The following is a 22,230-nucleotide window of genomic DNA, read 5'->3' as shown; positions in this document are numbered from 1 at the left end:
TTTTCAGGTAGACTGCCTATTTCCTCTTCACTTGTTTGGTCTGGTGGGTTTTTACCTTGCTCCTTCATCTGCTGTGTGTTTCTCTGTCTTCTCATTTTGCTTAACTTACTGTGTTTGGGGTCTCCTTTTTGCAGGCTGCAGGTTCATAGTTCCCGTTGTTTTTGGTGTCTGCCCCCAGTGGCTAAGGTTGGTTCAGTGGGTTATGTAGGCTTCCTGCTGGAGGGGACTGGTGCCTGTGTTCTGGTGAATGAAGCTGGATCTTGTCTTTCTGGTGGTTAGGACCACGTCCAGTGCTGTGTTTTGGGGTGTCTGTGCCCTTATTATGATTTTAGGCACCCTCTCTGCTAATGGGTGGGGTTGTGTTCCTTTATTGCTACTTGTGTGGCATAGCATGTCCAGCACTGTAGCTTGCTGGTCATTGAGTTTATCTGGGTCTTTGCGTTGAGATGGAGATCTCTGGGAGAGCTTTTGCCATTTGATATTATGTGGGGCTGGGAGGTCTCTGGTGGACCAGTGTCCTGAACTCAGCTCTCCCACCTCAGAGACTCAGGCCTGACACCCGGTCGGAGCACGAAGACCCTGTCAGCCACACAGCTCAGAAGAAAAGTGAGGAAAAAAAGAAAGAAAAGAAAGTTTTAAAATAAAAATATTATTAAAAAGAAAAAAGGAAAAAAAAAAGAAAGAAGAGAGCAACCAAACCAAAAAACAAATCCACCAATGATAACAAGTGCTAAAAGCTACACTAAGATAAACATATAAATCAGAAACTAGTCAGTCGCATATAGCAAACCCCAAGTCTACAGTTGCTCTCAAAATCCACCGCCTCAATTTTGGGATGATTCGTTGCCTATTCAGGTACTCCACAGATGCAGGGTACATCAAGTTGATTGTGGAGATTTAATCCGCTGCTCCTGAGGCTGCTGGGAGAAATTTCCCTTTCTCTTCTTTGTTCGCACAGCTCCTGGGGTTCAGCTTTGGATTTGGTTTAGCCTTTGCGTGTAGGTCACCTGGGGGCGTCTGTTCCCTGCCCAGACAGGATGGGGTTAAAGGAGCAGCTGATTAGGGGGCTCTGGATCACTCAGGCCGTGGGGAGAGAGGGGTATGGAATGCAGGGCGAGCCTACGGTGGCAGAGGCCAACATGACATTGCACCAGCCTGAGGTACACTGTGTGTTCTCCTGGGGAAGTTGTCCCTGGATCACGGGACCCTGACAGTGGCAGGTTCCCAGGAGGGGAGGTGTGGATAGTGACCTGTGCTCGCACACAGGCTTCTTGGTGGCTGCAGCAGCAGTCTTAGCGTTTCACGCCCGTCTCTGACGTCTGCGCTGATAGCCGTGGTTCACTCCCGTCTCTGGAGCTTGTTTAGGTGGTGCTCTGAATCCCCTCCCCTCACGCACCCTGAAACAATGGTCTCTTGCCTCTTAGGCAGTTCCAGACTTTTCCCCGGACTCCGTCCCAGCTAACTGTGGTGCACTGGCCCCCCAAGGTTGTGTTCACACAGCCAACCTCAGTCCTCCACTGGGATCTGACCTCCAAAGCCTGAGCCTCAGCTCCCAGCCCCCACCCGCCCTGGTGGGTGAGCAGACAAGCCTCTCAGGCTGGTGAGTGCTGGTCAGCACCAATCCTCTGTGTGGGAATCTCTCTGCTTTGCCCTCCGTACCCCTGTTGCTGCGCACTCCTCCGTGGCTCCAAAACTTCCCCCCCGCCCACCCCCCATTTCCATCAGTTAAGCAGCTTCCTAGTGTGTGGAAACTTTTCCTCCTTCACGGCTCCCTCCCAGAGGTGCAGGTCCCATCCCTATTCTTTTGTCTCTGTTTTTAATTTTTTCTTTTGCCCTCCCCAGGTACGCGGGGAGTTTCTTGACTTTTGGGAAGTCTGAGGTCTTCTGCCAGCGTTCAGTAGGTGTTCTGTAGGAGTTGTTCCACATGTAGATGTAGTTTTGATGTATTTGTGGGGAGGAAGGTGATCTCCATGTCTTACTCCTCCACCATCTTGAAGGTCCCCCTGTGTCAGGCTTTTTAAAGAAAGTCTTAATGGCTCATATATGACACTATTATGTACTTTCAATCATTGAAGAGAGGTAGAGATAAAAATTAAAATCCTGTAGAGACCCCTTTTTTAGAATATCATAAAAGAAGTCAAGGTGAAGAAATTCTTAAGCATGTGAAGCCTACAAATTATAGTCATCATATATTAACATGGCTGAAATAAAGATATATGTAAAAAATAAATCAGGAGTACTTTATCCATCTGCCACCTGTTTGCTTTTTGGATGCTGGCAGCTTGGATAGAGAGAAGAGGAAGTCAGGCAGAGGCAAGAAAGGCTGGCAAATAGAGAACTCATCCCCATTGATTTTCAGATGAAGAAACAAACCTAGCACTAAAAGTAAGTTAACAGTATATTAGTCAAATAAATCTTTCTTAAATAAGGCACTACAGTAAAGACAAAGGACAAAGTAGCAACTGTTCAGGAAATGAGACCAATGAGACCCAGATCCCTTCCTCCTGATTTCATACCAGCTTGCATGGACAGTACCTTCTCATTACATGTACATGTGAGTAACATACATACGGGCGTGCTGAAAAGCCGTGACCAAGGGATGGCTTGCTAAGTGGAGCAGCAAGATGAACTGTTCACTAAAGGTCTGTAAACACATCTAAAAACAGGGTGATATGAAAGCCCCTCAGGTCCTTTCCATATCACCAGGTAACCCTTCCAGGAAGCAGACAGAATTAACAGTCTGCAACAGTTTTTCTATTGTCCTTAGCTGCACAACCACATGTCCCTTTTGTAGAAGGTAAAACATATAGAGGTAAGAGAAAATGAAACCTCCAAAGAATTCCTTGATCAGAGTCTCATTGTTGGAAGATTCTAACAACTTGCTTTCTATGTTCTATGAGTTAATAAAAATAAACCCATCAGCTATGCTCCAACTGAGGCAAGAAAACAGTGATCTCATGTCACATGAAACCAGACTCAATGAGTCACATGATGTTACCATGGCCCCACTAATTCTTCCGGAAGTTCTAAAAAAGTGTTTCTAATATGGTACACAGGAAAGCAGTTGGCTTCCTACAGCAGTGGGCTGTAGGAAGCCCCTCTCTCTACCCATAAAAGCAAATGAACCACACAAGGACCTTCCAAGGAACTGGACCTTGACAGAGAGTTGAGAGCATCATGGATAATATCAAAGTGAGACTTAACATTGCTTTGGATTGGGAATACATCAAAATTAGACCTATGTGAGAGAAGAAAGGAAATTCTTAATTTTAGAAAGCCCTAAAACAATAGCTCTCCACTGTGGAAGCCACTGGGAAGAAGTTTCAAAGGGCACATGCTGGTGATCCCTCTCCCCCTGCTTGCCTTCCTCTTCACGCTCACTTTGAGAACCACTGTACAGAGGCATTATAATGAGAGAAAAAGGAAACATCCAGAAAACACAGAGCCATTTTGAAAACCCTGGACAAGGAGCAATAGAGCTTTACAACATGGATTTAAATTATGAGGAATAATACTTAGTTCATATTCTTTGAGCAGGGATTCAAATTCTATCCCAACATTTAAAGGTATATAATGTTTTCAACTGGTGGGTGGTGCTGGAAAAGAGTCTGACAAGGTAACGACTATTGAGTAACAAATGCAGGCGTGCATTCACGCCATCTACATCTCCTCTCTCCAGACCACAGGGAAAAAGGTCCCTCCCAGCTCAAGACTCAACCTTCCTTGGCTAATCTAAAGTTCAGTTCTTCCTTTTTGCTCTCCTAATCCTTTTTAATATTGCTGCTGGCTTTCTTTATAGGTTAGAATTATTTTAAAAATATCTTTCATGCTTAAAAAACAAACAAACAAAAATCCCTAGTTACTTGTGTTTCCCTGTAGCTACTTAAATGTCTCTCTTCTTCCCTTTACATCTAAGCTTCCTGAAAGAAGCCTACACACCATCTGCTCTTTTTCTCACCTCTCATTTATTGCTCAAACTATAATAATTAGGCTTCCATCCCTAAAACTATCTTTAAGAATACAGCAAATATCTCACCACTGCTAATATCAACAAATTCTTTCAATCCCTTTATTATTTGATGTCTCTGCTATATTTGGTACTACTTCCCACTTATTTCTCTTAACTTCCTTCTCTAATATTATCCATCCTAAAAGTGGCTCCTACCAGTGACTCCCTACAGGTTATGTTTATAAAATACATATTACAAAATACAACAGTGAGGTTAAAAATACAAGATTTCTATCAGTTAGTTCCTCGACCTGTAATGAACTACTAAGGAATGGACAGATCAACCTGGCATAACACCCAAATGTGCCATTTCATACCTCTTCCTGGAATGCCCTTCTTCACTTGTCAGCTGTTGGTGTTTGAGCAGGTAAATACACAATCTCCCTTACTCACCTGTCTGAATTGGGAAACGATTTGAGAGACAGACGCAATAGCCAGGCAGGTGAACAAATATATCATTCCTCATAATGCTGCTCTAGACATATGGCTTAGGTCAACAGCAACAGCAGGCTTGCTTCCCCTGAATTAGTTATACCATTGGTACAGGGGGATAATCCCAGCCCACACTCTTAGGAGAAGCACCTGATCTACTGAGCCTCCCTCACAGCAAAGAGAAAATGAAATTGTATTCTTCCTCCTGGTAAGCAGACAACCAAAGGGAAGAGAAAAGAGTGACTCACACAAATTCTGACCCTTCTGTCAAACACACCAATCAGTTATTCATTTCTTCTTGCAGAGATGAAGTGAACAAGGATATGTAGAAAGGAGTGGGTGTGACTATACTAAAGGCTTGGCATAGCATGGTGCTTAAGAGCATGTGCTCTAGAACAGCATTGCCTGGATTTGAATCTCAGCTATATTAATTAGCAGCAATATTAGTTTAGGCACATTCCTTAATTTTCCTGTGCTTCAATTTCCTTATATCTGAACTGGGCAATTAACAGCACTAAGTTTATAAGAGTGAAAGAAGGATTAAAGAGTCAGTATTCGTAGAGTACTTAGAACAGTGCCCAGTATACAGTATTATGTGAACATTTTAACACTGGGAAACCTACAGGTTCCTAAGTAGAAGAATTTATATTACTCGAGTATTTTAAACATGTACCTAGAAGATAATGTGCATCTTTATATAGCTTTTATCCCTTTATATATCAGTCTCTCATAGTAAATTATGAGTATTTTGAAGTCAGGTGCTTGGTTTTCTTCACCTTTGTGTCTACTGCTCCTAGCATACCATGCACTCAGTTGTTTACTGAATTAATGAATATATTAATTTCAAATGGTCTATTATTTTGTGGTGGAGTACACAGGTTAAGGAAATCACTTTCTTCAAAAGACTGATAAACTTGATTTACGCCTTCAAAAAGTACTTCAGTTGTGCCAAATTTATAGACTGTGATTGCTCTTAATGGACATCAAGTCCTGCTAATAGAGCATTTCACAAAAGAATAAAATGTTTACACAAGTCACAGTAAGATGCAAGTGTCAATTAAGGCTGTACCGGCAAAGAGATGGCACAAATTAGTGCAATTCAAGGAGAGTTTATTTACAAAAGGACTATTCACTAATAGGATAGAAGAGGAATGCAGGGATACCAGCAGCCAAGCTGTTCCCACCTATAGGCCCAAAGGAATGACCAGAGAGGAGAGAGGTTTCCAGGACGAAGTAAGAGGGTCATATCGAACAACACACTTGGAGAGAAGCAATAACTTACAGTTGCAAGATGCAGCAAGCATTAGGCAACCTCCAAGGAGAAGCCAAAGGAATAAATACCCAACCTCACTCTCCACCCTCACTCTGATCTCCTGCCACAGCTCCCCATGGGCCAAACCCAACCAGAAGCCAGAAGGCTAGGAGCACTATTGATGTAGCCACTCAGTTCAACCTTCTAGGGCAGTGAACGAGGTGGAGAAGGGTAGAGAGTGAATCTGATGGGACTAAAAGAAAACATCCAGCATAGCACAATGTACAAAGTTCCCAAGAGAAATTAGAAAAACAACACAATGAATTTTCTCCACATGAATACAGTGCAACAAATATGTAACTCACAATTCATTCAAATTAAAGTCTTATCCATTTGTCAACTATTTCTTGAACTTTGAATGTGTACAAGAAAATACATTGTGTCAGTAATACAAAAATGAACGATGTGGGGTCCCTCCTCCCAAGTAGCTTACCGTCTAACAGAAGACCAACAGGGTCGAATGCATCAAATGTTATAACAAATGGAGTGGATAAAGCATTCCATGTTTAAGTTTTTTAAATCCACTTGAATTTACTATGATTTCTGCCTAAACTAATTTGTGTACTTCCAATTTATAGCACCTTTTTCTGTCCAACTAGAATAATACTTTTGCTTAATTCTGAAAAAAAAAATTGGTCATATTTAAATAATATACAATATTTCATAAATAACAAAACTAATTATCAATGAACAATTGGCAAAACTAGAAGGAAAAGGCCAGAATAATCACTGATCTAACAAAACTTAATTTACTACTAGGAAGACACAAGGAAATATAAAACAATGTTTTATATTTCCATAAACATTTCCATAAACATTACAAATATATAAAATAAAAATAAAACGAATAAAATTTATACACACATTTTAATGATGTTTGTTAAGCTAATAAACATAAAACAGCAACAGACCACAAATTAATCATCTAAAAATGTTTAATCTACTCTACTCATATGCATATTTAGTTATATTCAGTAATAAAATATTTACAAGAAAACCAGTGTTTTTGGTATAAATAAGACAGAATGTTAAACAAAGCTCTACACAGAAACATAAAGCATATTCTATGAGTACTTTATATATTAAAGCAAGGTAATCAATAATCTGGTCCATTTTTCCAAAATACGATTAATTTAAGGGAGCCACTGTTTGGTTCTCAGAAACAGCCTGTAAATTATATCCAGTCCTGCTAACATCAAGGAGGATGCCTTATGAAAGTATTTCAGTTTCAACTTCACTTTCAGAAAGAGGTAAACAGCAAACAAAATAGAATTCTGGTGACTAAAATGAGGTACAACAGCAAGTTTATCTACAGAGGATCAAGAAAATGAATAGCAAATTCTCCTCAGAAACCATCAATCTCTTTCTTTTGTTAATCCCTCCACACATCTGGGCAGAATACAGGAATGTAAGCAGTAAAATTCAGTGTTTTCCAAACAGTATTTTTCTTTTCCTTTTGGTTGTTGACACCTAAATTTATCTGAACAGAAGAGTATGAACAAAATTCTTAACAGTCCTATTGATCTATTGTCTTTCACAAGCCCTTAAGCTAAACGCTTTCAAGATTCCAAGATTAGAATAATAGAGGGCAGATATTCACAGGACCTTGAGTTCTACATTAATTTTACAAACTGCTAATTCAGAGTATGCTTCCCCGCAAATATATCATGTTACTATGGGTTAGTATAATACTATTGTGGTGCTTGACCTTTCTATAAACAACAGTTTTTACCACAGAAATCCACCTCAGGTCTTTGCTGTTTTCTTGAATGAACCTAACCCCTGAGAATCAAATATATTTAAGAGAAAATATGGGACAAACATATCAATTTTAGAATAACCTATATATTGATTGCCAATATTTGAATCACCAAACGCTTATGCATCTGTACATTAAAATTCTTCCCGTGAAATAGTAAATAATAGCCATAGTTACAATAATCCTCTAAATGACTTGTCAAGCAACAATGTTTATTGAGCAATTAGGATGGTGAAGTACAGAGAGATCCACCAGTATACAACCTTGAATGATAAAAAGAGGAAATTTTATTTGATTCAGGAATTAAAGATAATATGTATAGAAGTAAGGAGTCATGGAAAATACTTAAAGATAGAGACTTGTAGTGTGTGTGTGTGTATGTGTACACATACATACAGGTATAAGATAATAAAAATATGAACAAAAATTCAATTACTCATTGAATAATTATTTATTAGAGCCCCCTCTTCTAACTACACACTATGATAGGTAGACACCAGCTACTTAACCGTTAATGAGCAGACATGGTTTCTGACTTCTTGGAGATTTCAGTCCAGTGGGGGACACTGCCAAGTGAAAAAACAAACTATTGCAATATCAACTAATAGGTGCTACCATGTGGTGTGATTGGGTCCTAAGGCCACAACTGGGAGCAACACTTAAACTGGGTTTGGGATGCTCAAGTAAAACCCCATGGAAAAGTACAGTTGAGATGATCACTAGAGTTCACATAAAGGAGTCTGATGAAAAGTGACGAAGGATAGTTTTTGAGACTGAGGAAACAAACATGCCAAGGTCCTAAGATAAAAGAATATGGCATAAAAAGGAACGAAATTGGGTCATTTGTAGAGACATGGATGGACCTAGAGACTGTCATATAGAGTGAAGTTAGTGAGAAAGAGAAAAACAAGTATCGTATATTAACACATATATGTGGAATCTAGAAAAATGGTACACATGAACCTGTTTGCAAGGCAGAAATAGAGACACAGACGTAGAGAACAAATGCATGGACACCAAGGGGGGAAGCGGGGGGGTGGGATGAATTGGGAGGTTGGGATTGACATATATACACTAATATGTGTAAAATAGATAACTAATAAGAACCTGCTGTATAGCACAGGGAACTCTACCTAATGCTCTGTGGTGACTTAAATGCGAAGGAAATCCAAAAAAGAGGGGATATATGTATACATATAGCTGATACACTTTGCTGTACTGCAGAAACGAACACAACATTGTAAAGCAAATATAGCCCAATAAAAATAAATAAATAAATAGCAAAAAAAAAAAAAAAGAATATGGCATTTCCTTGAAGTTGAAAGTATTTTTGCCTGAATAGAACCTAGACTTTGGAGAGTTGGTAGTGGTAAAAATAAAACTGGAAGAATATTCAGGTAATCAGGGCCAGGTCCCTGAGGGCCTTTTATCTGTTGAGGCTGAGTATATGTGAGGAAAGAAGAGCGGAGAAATCCTGCAGCAGAGAGAATGGTAAGGTATGTGAGAAAGCCACTCCCTCTAGAACTCCCTTTCTTCTCCTATGTGGTGTGCAGATAGGGAGAATTTGAGTCAATGCTCTCTAGGAGCATGATCAGCTCTGACACAGTGAATCCATGGACTAGCAGGGTCTGGCAATAAAACCAATCTGTAAAGGAAAGAAATATCCTCATAAAGGCAAGAGCCTGATCACTGAAGGAGCTCTTCAGTGTAAAATCTCAGACATGTCAAATAAAATTTTCAAGCTTGGCAATCAACATCCTTCATCCAGGTGAAGTTCTCCTAATCAAATACAACAAGAACAATAATCCAAGGGGAGATCGTTTAGCCCTGCATAAATTAAAGTACACATGAACAAATGCAAGCTGCATGCAAGCACTTCTGCCTTAGCCACTGAGGTAAAGGAATAAGAGTTTAGATGATTGCATTTCTATTGTCTTTTTCAGAGTACTTTCCTATAAGTCACTTTCCGGGGTTAAGCTGAATACTAAAAGTTTCAACAAACGGTCTAGGGAATAATTTTTTTTAGTTGAAAAAAAATCAGGTAATGACATATGAAATTATATTGGCAAATTTAATCACTTTGCTGTTACGTGGTTTTGGTGTTTACTGAGCATATGGAGTACCTAGATCAGATGGTTTTTACGGCAAATGCATTCAGATGCCATGTTGCAAATATCAGTATGTTTCTGTTATCATGGAAGAGGCTCAAAAACTCCATGTGGATAAATTGTTGGTTTGAGAATCAAGAAACCCTTGGTTCTAGTTATATTTCTTCTAGTTGCCAGATGTGGGACATTGGTCAAGTCACTTGGTCTCTCTGAGGGCTACTTTCTTCACCTATAAAAGAATGGAGGGACTTCCCTGGTGGCACAGTGGCTAAGAATCCGCCTGCCAATGCAGGGGACATGGGTTTGAGCCCTGGTCTGGGAAGATCCCACATGCTGTGGAGCAACTAAGCCCGTGTGCCACAACTACTGAGTCTGTGCTCTAGAGCCCGCAAGCCACAACTACTGAGCCCGCGTGCCACAACTACTGAATCCTGCGCACCTAGAGCCCGTGCTGCACAAGAGAAGCCACCGCAATGAGAAGCCCGCACACCGCAATGAAGAGTAGCCCTTGCTCGCCGCAACTAGAGAAAGCCCGTGCGCAACAATGAAGACCCAACACAGCCAAAAATAAAAGAAAAATTTTTTAATTTAAAAAAAAGAATGGAAATATGCATAGCACTGGCATCAACTTCCTCACAGCTACATTATGCAGTTCCCCTAGAAGTATGGATGCAAAAGCAGTTTGCAAACCCTAACATACTTTACAAATCCAAGAGATTATTATAGACACTGTAAACTTATATCTGAACATATCAAAAATAAAGAAGGTGTTTCCATTTCTGACTAAAGCACAACGTAAGAATGGCATGTGCTATCACAGGAAATAGAAAGGAAGAAAGCACCAAAATTGAGTATGGTCCTCATAGTTCTTAGAATAAGACTGGCATCTTTCTTAGCTAATAGCCCTAAGAACACTACCCTACAGAAATCAGTACCCAGAAGTCCTTGAAGATTGAAAAATATATAAAAGAAAGTTTTTACCACATGCACTTGGAAAAATATCAAGTCATTTCAAGCCTCATGAAAGTCAAAACATTTTAACCCAAAGCTATTGGTGGTGGCAGCAGCATAGTTTTTTACCACTGAATAATCCATGAAAATATCATAAAAATAGACAGCTAACAAGATAGCAAAACCAAAAACTCATAAACAAATTTACACGTGGTAACAAAGTATCCCTAACCCCAAAATAGAAGCTAAGAGTGAGAAGCCACTAACAGTCAAAAAATCTACATGGAATCATTGACTATGCAGGAGGAAACAGTGAAACAAAAGAGCCTGAGAATGACCTGAGAACAGGAAGACACCAAAATGTCACCAGATATTTGCTGGAAAGCACAGTGGCTAATGTAAGAACAGCAGGTGACAAGGGGAGTGATTATGTCCAAACCAATAACAGGTAAACACAAGAGCCAAAGGTCGGTCTAAACTGGCTCAAGCAGTATGAGTACCTCTGAACTCTCACAACTGACCAGCCAAGAGCTCTCCTCCAAAACAGGACCCCACACTAAGGAGAAACAATAGGAAGGAGATTCAGAAATGAACTGGATAAAGACAACAGGGATAAAGGAAAGAGAAAAGTAGGAAAGGGAATGGCCAGGAAATGTCAGAAAGGAAACCATCACATTTTAAAACATAACACAAAAGCAACAGGAGAGGGAGCTCAGTGAAGTTAAAAAAAAAAACTATCCTGAACCATGCCTCCTTCTAAAAGTTCATGGAAATCAAATCAATTTTGCATAAATATGATCAATAGAAAATGATCACAGTCAAATCCCATAAAAAGTTATTAAAAGAAAAAATATTAAATAAGGAGCAAAATAACATCTTAGAGACAACAAAAACACTCCAAAAAGAAATGTCCACAAAACAAACAAAAATCCCAACTAAGCAATTATTTCAAAGCAAGCTAAAAGATAAAAAAGTAGATTTTAAAAAAGGATATGAAAAAAGTGACAAATATTAGAGATAGACGATGATGATTCTATGAATAACAGGAATAATAGAATCTCTGAAGAGGAGAACTAAAGTAGCAAAACAAAGCTAACACCAAAAATTATAATTCAAGAAGACACTCCTAAAATAAAAGTATAAAAAATTTTAAATTACATATTGAAAAAAGTATACCATGTACCTGACTGACCCAGAACAATCAACACCAAAGGGTATTCCAGTAAATTGTTGAACTTAGGAAGAAGTCCATAGGTAATCTAGACCCAAAAAAAATGACTTATAAGGGAAATAAAATTAAATAATCATCAGACTTTTCAACATTAATGTTTTATGCCCTAAGAAAATGGAATAACGTATTTAAGATAAACAAGGAAAAAGAATATATGCCAAAAATTTTATATTCAGAAAAATGGAATTTCAATTACAAAGGGCACAGAAAAAAAATGCTTCAATGTTCAAAGACTCAGGGTATATTGCTTCCATGAACCTTTCTGAGGACTATTACAGAATGAAATTCAATAAACTAAAATGACTAGAGACCTTCCAAGATAAATTTTCATGGTTACCTATAGAATTAACATTAAATGGGGATTAAGAGGTAGTGATTATACTAAGGATGGCTATATGCTCTGACAATGCAAATATGAACAACTATTTCTAAAAGAAGGGAGGATTACTGGGAGAAAGAATGCAAAAACAAAATTGATGGTAGTTGTACTGGCATTATTATTATTATACTGAGACTGTTTTATGTATAAATATGGATAAAACAAATGAATAATTTAGGGATATTCTAATTCTATCTTCCTTCATGCCCTCAAGAATCAATATTCTCAGTGTGGAAGAAAGAAAATACAGACGCAAAAGAAGAGTGTAAGTAGAAACCCTATGGTCCTGAATTTGAATTGAAAGCATTGAGAGTAACTCTCAATTATTTTATCTTTAGATAGAAAACTAGATACAGCTCTGTTCACTGAAAAGCCCTAAAACAATGACCAATCCAACAGTAATGAGCATTTCTACTGCCCAAAATATGGCCTTGAACTACAATTGTTCCAGGTCTGGGGCAGGAAATGTGCAAGATAAGCCTGGAACATCTTGTTGAGCCAGAGAGCAAGGAAACTATGAAAAACATGTTCAAATAACTCAATAGCCAAAGTGAAGAGGCTCCCACTGTATAAAATTTGAGCTTCAATAAGAATAAGATGGAAACTAATAAAATATATTCAAATTCATAATGACATTTTTAATAAACTAATTGTCTATTTTACAGGATAATAGGAAACTAATTCATCCTCTTAAAAGTCAATATCTTAAAAACTGATAAAGGGAAAGAAACAAGCATTTCTCCTGCCTTTCCTTTATGAACTACACTGACTGATAACCAACTAGTTGATGAAGCTGTTCAGCTATTTATTAAGGCATTCCAAATATTAAATTTAAAAGAAATGATAAAACTGGAGTATCAGCATTTTGCAACAATAAATTATTGGATCTAGGCGTTGAGCATCAATAACTACTACAATCAACACTTTAAATCTTCAGAGATTATGATCTTTAGCCAGTCATTTACTGCTAACCAACCTCCTGGCTGAAATAAATGAAATAACTGACCATCGTTAATGCCTCACATGAACACCTGAATTCAATTGCATATCATCCATATATAAATACTTCCAGGTTTAAGCTAATATTGCTAGAGAAAAGAGTCATGTAATATAAATAAGCTGCGTACTTTTACTTTTGAAATTTGTATCGTTCCACACCCCAGTAGGGAAAAAAATCCCAGATGAAATATCCATTTTAGAATTTACTATCAGGAAAAAACTTTAGTCTCTCTTGGATAATTGTTTTATTTCCTACTTTCTGATAGGACAGCCTGAAAGTTTGCCCTCACAGCTAGTTCAGGTGTATTAACATTCCTGCTTTGGTAACAATTGTATTTTCATTTTAAACAAATATACATATTATGTTTTTGTTAAGTCCTTCCTAGGTGGAGGATTAATAATTTAATGCAGAAGATAAAACACATACACACACATAAAAGAGAGTAAAGCACAAAAAGAAAAGAGAGAAGAAAGACAAGTTTCATTCCTCCCAATATACAGTACTCTTAAGGTAGTGGGTCTCAACCAGGAGTGATTTTTCTCCCCAGAGAACATTTGGCAATGTCTGGAGACATTTTTTATTATCACAACTGGGAGGATGCTACTGGCACCTAGCAGAGAGACACCAGGGATGCTGCTAAACATCCTACAATGCACAAGACAGAGTACCCCTGCAACAAAGAATTATTCATCTGCAAACATCAATAATGCCACTGTTAATAAACCCTGTTCTAAGCTATTTCCACTATATACTTTCAAGCCATTTTATTTGCACAACTGTAGGCACACATAGAATATCACCAATCAGTATACAAACTAATAGCTAAAGAAATTAAGAAATAAGCTGACTAGTCTCCACTTGAGAAGCTATGCCCATAATTAAAATAATCAAATGTGTGCAAGTGCTACTGTTTGTTCTTTGAATTCAGGACCTATGGCTTGGTTTTTTGTTGTTGTTTTGTTTTGTTTCAGGTTTTTTGTTTTTTCTGTCTTTCAGCAGCTTTTAAGAGTGTCAGTTTATATGTGTTGAATGATACTACTAGACTGAATTGAATAGCTCCACTCCAAAACACAATACTTAATTTATTACAGAAAAAATTTAAAAGATTTAAATCATAGCTAAAATAGCTGATTCCCATATTTATATGTTTGTATTTCCCTGCTTGATTTGAACAAGGTAGTATGCAAACATCTGACATAGGTACAGGTCTTACGTAAATTTCCTTTACTGCTAATTAATTGGTAGAGGCATGAATACTTTTGGTTTAAAACTGAGTCATATTTTCTACTTTACTAAAGTAAATTTAAATAATCTACGAATATTTTGGATTGTTTATGTTGCTTCTGGTTATTATTTCATTAAAAAGACTATATTGGACTATGAACCAAGATGGCGGAGTAGAAGGATGTGCTCTCACTCCCTCTTTTGAGAACACCAGAATCACAACTAGCTGCTGAACAATCATCGACAGGAAGACACTGGAACTCACCAAAAAAGATACCCCACATCCAAAGACAAAGGAAAAGGCACAATGAGACGGTAGGAGGGGTGCAATCACAGTAAAATCAAATCCCATAACTGCCGGGTGGGAGACTCACAGAATGGAGAACACTTATACCACAGAAGTACACCCACTGGAGTGAAAGTTCTGAGCCCCACGTCAGGCTTCCCAACCTGGGGGTCCGGCAATGGGAGGAGGATTTCCTAGAGAATCAGACTCTGAAGGCTAGTGGGATTTGATTGCAGGACTTCGACAGGACTGGGGGAAACAGAGACTCCACTCGTGGAGGGCACACACAAAGTACTGTGCGCATCGGGACCCAGGGGAAGGAGCAGTGACCCCAGGGGAGACTGAACCAGATCTACATGCTACTGTTGGAGGATATCCTGCAGAAGCGGGGGGTGGCTGCGACTCACCATGGGGACAAGGCCACTGGCAGCAGAAGTTCTGGGAGGTACTCCTTGGTGTGAGCCCTCCCAGAGTCTGTCATTAGCCCCACCAAAGAGCCCGGGTAGGCTCCAGTGTTGGGTTGCCTCAGGCCAAACAACCAACAGGGAGGGAACCCAGCCTCATCCATCAGCAGTCAAGGGGATTAAAGTTTTACTGAGTTCTGCTCACCAGAGCAACAGTCAGCTGTACCCACCACCAGTCCCTCCCATCAGGAAACTTGCACAAGCTTCTTAGATAGCCTCATCCACCAGAGGGCAGAGAGCAGAAGCAAAAAGAACTACAATCTTGCAGCCTCTGGAACAAAAACCACATTCACAGAAAGATAGACAAGATGAAAAGGCAGAGGGCTATGTACCAGATGAAGGAACAAGATAAAACCCCAGAAAAACAAATAAATGAAGTGGAGATAGGCAAACTTCCAGAAAAGAATTCAGAATAATGAGAGTGAAGATGACCCAGGACCTCGGAAAAACAATGGAGGCAAAGATTGAGAAGATGCAAGAAATGTTTAACAAAGACCTAGAAGAATTAAAGAACAAACAGAGATGAATAACACAATAACTGAAATGAAAACTACAATAAAAAGAATCAATAGCAGAATAACTGAGGCAGAAGAACGGATAAGTGACGTGGAAGACAGAATGGAGGAATTCACTGCTGCGGAACAGAATAAACAAAAAAGAATGAAAAGAAATGAAGACAGCCTAAGAGACCTCTGGAACAACATTAAACGCAACAACATTCACATTATAAATGTCCCAGAATGAGAAAAGAGAGGGAAAGGACCAGAGAAAGTATTTCAAGAGATTAGAGTTGAAAACTTCCCTAATATGGGAAAGGAAATAGCCACCCAAGTCCAGGAAGCACAGAGAGTCCCATACAGGATAAACCCAAGGAGAAACATGCTGAGACACATAGTAATCAAATTGGCAAAAATTAAAGGCACAGAAAAATTATTGAAAGCAGCAAGTGAAAAATGACAAACAACATACAAGGGAACTCTCATAAGGTTAACAGCTGATTTCTCAGGAGAAACTCTACAAGCCAGAAGGGAGTGGCATGATATACTTAAAGTGATGAAAGGGGAGAACCTACAACCAAGATTACTCTACCCAGCAAGGATCTCATTCAGATTCGATGGAGAAATCAAAAGCTTTATAGACAAGCAAAAGCTAAGAGAATACAGCAGCACCAAATCAGCTCTACAACAAATGCTAAAGGAACTTCTCTAAGTGGGAAACACAAGAGAAGAAAAGGACCTACAAAAACAAACCCAAAACAATTAAGAAAATGGTCATAGGAACATACATATCGATAATTACCTTAAACGTGAATGGATTAAATGCTCCAACCTAAAGACACAGGCTTGCCGAATGGATACAAAAAAAAGACCCATATATATGCTGTCTACAAGAGACCCACTTCAGACCTGGGGACACATACAGACTGAAAGTGAGGGGATGGAAAAAGATATTCCATGCAAATGGAAATCAAAAGAAAGCTGGAGTAGCAATACTCATATCAGATAAAATAGACCTTAAAATAAAGAATGTTACAAGAGACAAGGAAGGACACTACATAATGATCAAGGGATCAATCCAAGAAGATATAACAATTATAAATATATATGCACCCAACATAGGAGCACCTCAATACATAAGGCAACTGCTAACAGCTATAACAGAGGAAATCAACAGTAACACAATAATAGTGGGGGACTTTAACACCTCACGTACACCAATGGACAGATCATCCAAAATGAAAATAAATAAGGAAACAGAAGCTTTAAATGACACAATGACCAGATAGATTTAATTGATATTTATAGGACATTCCATCCAAAAACAGCAGATTACACGTTCTTCTCAATTGTGCACGGAACATTCTCCAGGATAGATCACATCTTGGGTCACAAATCAAGCATCAGTAAGTTTAAGAAAATTGAAATCATATCAAACATCTTTTCTGACCAAAACTCTATGAGATTAGAAATGAATTACCAAGAAAAAAACGTAAAAAACACAAACACATGGAGGCTAAACAATACATTACTAAATAACCAAGAGATCACTGAAGAAATCTAAGAGAAAATCAAAAAATACCTAGAGACAAATGACAATGAAAACACGACGATCCAAAACCTATGGGATGCAGCAAAAGCAGTTCTAAGAGGGAATTTTATAGCTATACAAGCCTACCTCAAGAAACAAGAAAAATCCCAAATAAACTATCTAACCTTGCACCTAAAGGAACTAAAGAAAGAAGAACAAACAAAACCCAAAGTTAGCAGAAGGAAAGAAATCATAAAGATCAGAGCAGAAATAAATGAAATAGAAACAAAGAAAACAATAGCAAAGATCAATAAAACTAAAAGCTAGTTCTTGAGAAGATAAACAAAATTTATAAACCGCAGCCAGACTCATCAAGAAAAAGAGGGAGAGGACTCAAATCAATAAAATCAGAAAAGAAAAAGGAGAAATTACAACAGACACCACAGAAATACAAAGCATCCTAAGAGACTATTACAAGCAACTCTAGGCCAATAAAATGGACAACCTGGAAGAAATGGACAAATTTTTAGAAAGGTATAACCTTCCAAGACTGAACCAGGAAGAAATAGAAAATATCAACACACCAATCACAAGTAATGAAATTGAAACTGTGATTAAAAATCTTCCAACAAACAGAAGTCCAGGACCAGATGGTTTCACAGGTGAATTCTATCAAACATTTAGAGAAGAGTGAACACCCTCCCTTCTCAAACTCTTCCAAAAAATTGCAGAACAAGGAACACTCCCAAACTCATTCTATGAGGCCACCATCACCCTGATACCAAAAACATTCAAAGATACTACAAAAAAAGAAAATTACAGACCAATATCACTGCTGAGTATGGGTGCAAAAATCCTCAACAAAATACTGGCAAACAGAATCCAAGAACACATTAAAAGGATCATACACCATGATCAAGTGGGATTTATCCCAGGGATGCAAGGATTCTTCAATATACGCGAATCAATCAATGTGATACACCATATTAACAAGTTGAAGAATAAAAACCATATGATCATCTCAATAGATACAGAAAAAGCTTTTGACAAAATTCAACACCCATTTATGATAAAAACTCTCCAGAAAGTGGGCATAGAGGGAACCTACCTCAACATAATAAAGGCCATATATGACAAACACACAGCAAACATCATTCTCAATGGTGAAAAACTGAAAGCATTTCCTCTAAGATCAGGAACAAAAGGATGTCCACTCTCACCACTATCATTCAACATAGTTTTGGAAGTCCTAGTCATGGAAATCAGAGAAGAAAAAGAAATAAAATAATACAAATTGGAAAAGAATAAGTAAAACTGTCACTGTTTGCAGATGACATGATAATATACATAGAGAATCCTAAAGATACCACCAGAAAACTACTAGAGCTAATCAATGAATTTAGTAACGTTGCAGGATACCAAATTAATGCACGGAAATCTCTTGCATTCCTATACACTAATGATGAAAAATCTGAAAGAGTAATTAAGGAAACACTCCCATTTACCATTGCAACAAAAAGAATAAAATACCTAGGAATAAACTTACCTAGGGAGACAAAAGACCTGTATGCAGAAAACTATAAGACACTGATGAAAGAAATTAAAGATGATACCAACAGATGGAGAGATATACCATGTTCTTGGATTGGAAGAATCAATATTGTGGAAATGACTATACTACCCAAGCAATCTACAGATTCAATGCAATCCTTATGAAATTACCAATGGCATTTTTTATGGAACTAGTACAAAATATCTTACAATTTGTATGGAGACAGAAAAGACCCCGAAGAGCCAAAGCAGTCTTGAGGGAAAAAAACGGAGCTGGAGGAATCGGACTCCCTGTCTTCAGACTGTACTACAAAGCTACAGTAATCAAGACAATATGGTACTGGCACAAAAACAGAAACATAGACCAATGTAACAAGATAGAAAGCCCAGAGATAAACCCACGCACCTATGGTCAACTAATCTATGACAAAGGAGGCAAGGATATACAATGGAGAAAAGACAGTCTCTTCAATAAGTGGTGCTGGGAAAACTGGACAGCTACATGTAAAAGAATGAAATTAGAATGCTCCCTGACACGATACACAAAAATAAACTCAAAATGGATTAGAGACCTAAATGTAAGACCGGACCCTATAAAACTCTTAGAGGAAAACATAGGAAGAACACTCTGACATAAATCACAGCAAGATCTTTTTTGATCCACCTCCTAGAGTAATGGAAATAAAAACAAAAATAAACAAATGGGACCTAATGAAACTTAAAAGCTTTTGCACAGCAAAGGAAACCATAAACAAGATGAAAAGACAACCCTCAGAATGGGAGAATATATTTGCATACACATCAATGGACAAAGGATTAAGCTCCAAAATATATAAACAACTCATGCAGCTCAATATTAAAGAAACAAACAACCCAATCCAAAAATGGGCTGAAGACCTAAATAGACATTTCTCCAAAGAAGATATACAGATGGCCAAGAAGCACATGAAAAGCTGCTCAACATCACTAATTATTAGAGAAATGCAAATCAAAACTATACTATAATGAGGTATCACCTCACACCAGTTAGAATGGGCATCATCAGAAAATCTACAAACAACAAATGCTGGAGAGGGTGTGGAGAAAAGGGAACCCTCTTGCACTGCTGCTGGGAATGCAGATTGATACAGTCACTATGGGGAACAGTATGGACGTTCCTTAAAAAGCTAAAAATTGAATTACCATATGATCCAGCAATCCCACTACTGGGCATATACCCAGAGAAAACCATAATTCAAAAAGACATATGCACCCCAATGTTCATTGAAGCACTATTTACAATAACCAGGTCATGGAAGCAACCTAAATGCCCATCGAGAGACAAATGGATAAAGAAGTTGTGATACATATATACAATGGAATATTACTCAGCCATAAAAAGGCACGAACTTGGGTCATTTGTTGAGAAGTGGATGGATCTAGAGAGTGTCATACAGAGTGAAGTAAGTCAGAAAGAGAAAAACAAATATCGTATATTAACGCATGTATGTGGAACCTAGAAAAATGTTACAGATGAACCGGTTTGCAGGGCAGAAGTTGAGACACAGATGTACAGAACAAACATATGGACACCAAGAGGGGAAAGCCATGGGTAGGTGGGGATGGTGGTGTGATGAATTGGGTGATTGGGATTGACATGTATACACTGATGTGTAGAAAATTGATGACTAGTAAGAAACTGTTGTATAAAAAAATAAAATTAAATTCAAAAATTAAAAAAATAAAATTAAAAGACTATATTGACTCTTCTAACCTTTTTAATTAGCACATTCTTAAAATGACACAAAGTCATGTTTTGAGCACGCCAGTGAGCTCATGTTTAAGTGGGTAACTAAAGACTATACTTGCTCACAGTTTGTTTGGTCCTCTGGATAAATACACCTTATGAAAAACGTGTTTAATTTCATCTGTTACTGCCAGAAGCCTTGGCCAACTTCCCCTTATGTAGCTGCAATGAAAATCAGGTCCTGCTGAGAAATCATACTCAAAGACAGAATATGCTACTTCAAAATACTGGCTTGAAAACAGCACAGATTTTTCAATTAAGTTCTTAGAACAACATTTTATATAAAGGGTTTAGCACTTTTTCTCCACAAATGTTAAAATAAACTGACTATCATTCTAATCACATGGTGGTAACAAGTCATAAGTTAAATTGAATAACATGGTCTTAATGCTTGTCACAGAACCACCTGACATCTGACTAATTAGGTAGTCTCAAACTTGAGAAGTCCATAGATTGACTGGATAAATAACAAAGGTTTAATTAATGCCACACTCCTCAGACATTAGGTTTAAGAGAATTGGCAGCTAGAAAATGTCAACATCCTGATGGGCTTCAAATCTGAAAAGGTACTAATTTTTAACATTAACTAAAATGTTCAAAGATCTCTCTCATTCAATGTAAAGTTAAATTGCACACCTAAATTGTTGAATGTCAATTTTGAGGTCAATCAGACTATGTTCAATGTTCCCAGAAAAATTAGACTGTCTTTCAAAATTGTACAAGTAGCTCAGGCGAACTTGCTTCAAATTCTGCATTAAAAGGCATTAAAAAAAGAACAAGTTAAGGTTGCTTGACAATTCCACTGTAATGCTTCAGAAAGGTCATATAACACCTGTTAGAAGAATCTCATAAAAATGCTTTCAGTTTTTCACCACTGAGAATGATGTTTGCTCTGGGTTTGTCATACATGGCCTTTATTATGTTGAGGTAGGTTCCCTCTATGGCCACCTTCTGGAGAGTTTTTATCATAAATGGGTGTCAAATTTTGTCAAAAGATTTTTCTGCATCTATTGAGATGATCATATGGTTTTTATTCTTTAATTTTTTAATATGGTGTATCACATTGATTGATTTGCATATATCGAAGATTCCTTGCATCCCTGGGATAAATCCCACTTGATCATGTGTATGAACCTTTTAATGTGTTGTTGGATTCTGTTTCCTAGTATTCTGTTGAGGATTTTTGCATCTATGTTCATCAGTGAGATTGGTCTGCAATTTTCTTTTTTTTGTGATATCCTTGCCTGGTTTTGGTATCAGAGTGATGGTGGCCTCATAGAACGAGTTTGGGAGTGTTCCCCTCTCTGCAATTGCCTGGAAGAGTTTGAGAAGGAAAGGTGTTAGCTCTTCTCTACATGTTTGATAGAATTCGCCTGTGAAGCCATCTGGTCCTGGGCTTTTGTTGGCTGGAAGTTTTTTTTTTTTTTCCGTCTTTGTTGCTACGTGTGGGCTTTCTCTAGATGTGGGGGTGACTCTTCGTTGCGGTGCACTGTCTTCTCATTGCGGTGGCTTCTCTTGTTGCGGAGCACAAGCTCTAGGTGCCCGGGCTTCAGTAGTTGTGGCACATGGGCTCAGTAGTAGTGGCTCGCAGGCTCTAGAGTGCAAACTCAGTAGTTGTGGTACACGTGCTTAGCTGCTCTGCAGCATGTGGGATCTTCCTGGACCGGGGATCGAACCCGTATCCCCTACATAGGCAGGCAGATTCTTAAC

The sequence above is a fragment of the Balaenoptera acutorostrata genome, chromosome 2 (assembly GCF_949987535.1).
Source record: "Balaenoptera acutorostrata chromosome 2, mBalAcu1.1, whole genome shotgun sequence".
Taxonomy (NCBI): domain Eukaryota; kingdom Metazoa; phylum Chordata; class Mammalia; order Artiodactyla; family Balaenopteridae; genus Balaenoptera; species Balaenoptera acutorostrata.
The sequence above is the reverse complement of the archived record's forward strand: the minus strand, read 5'-3'. Positions refer to the sequence as shown.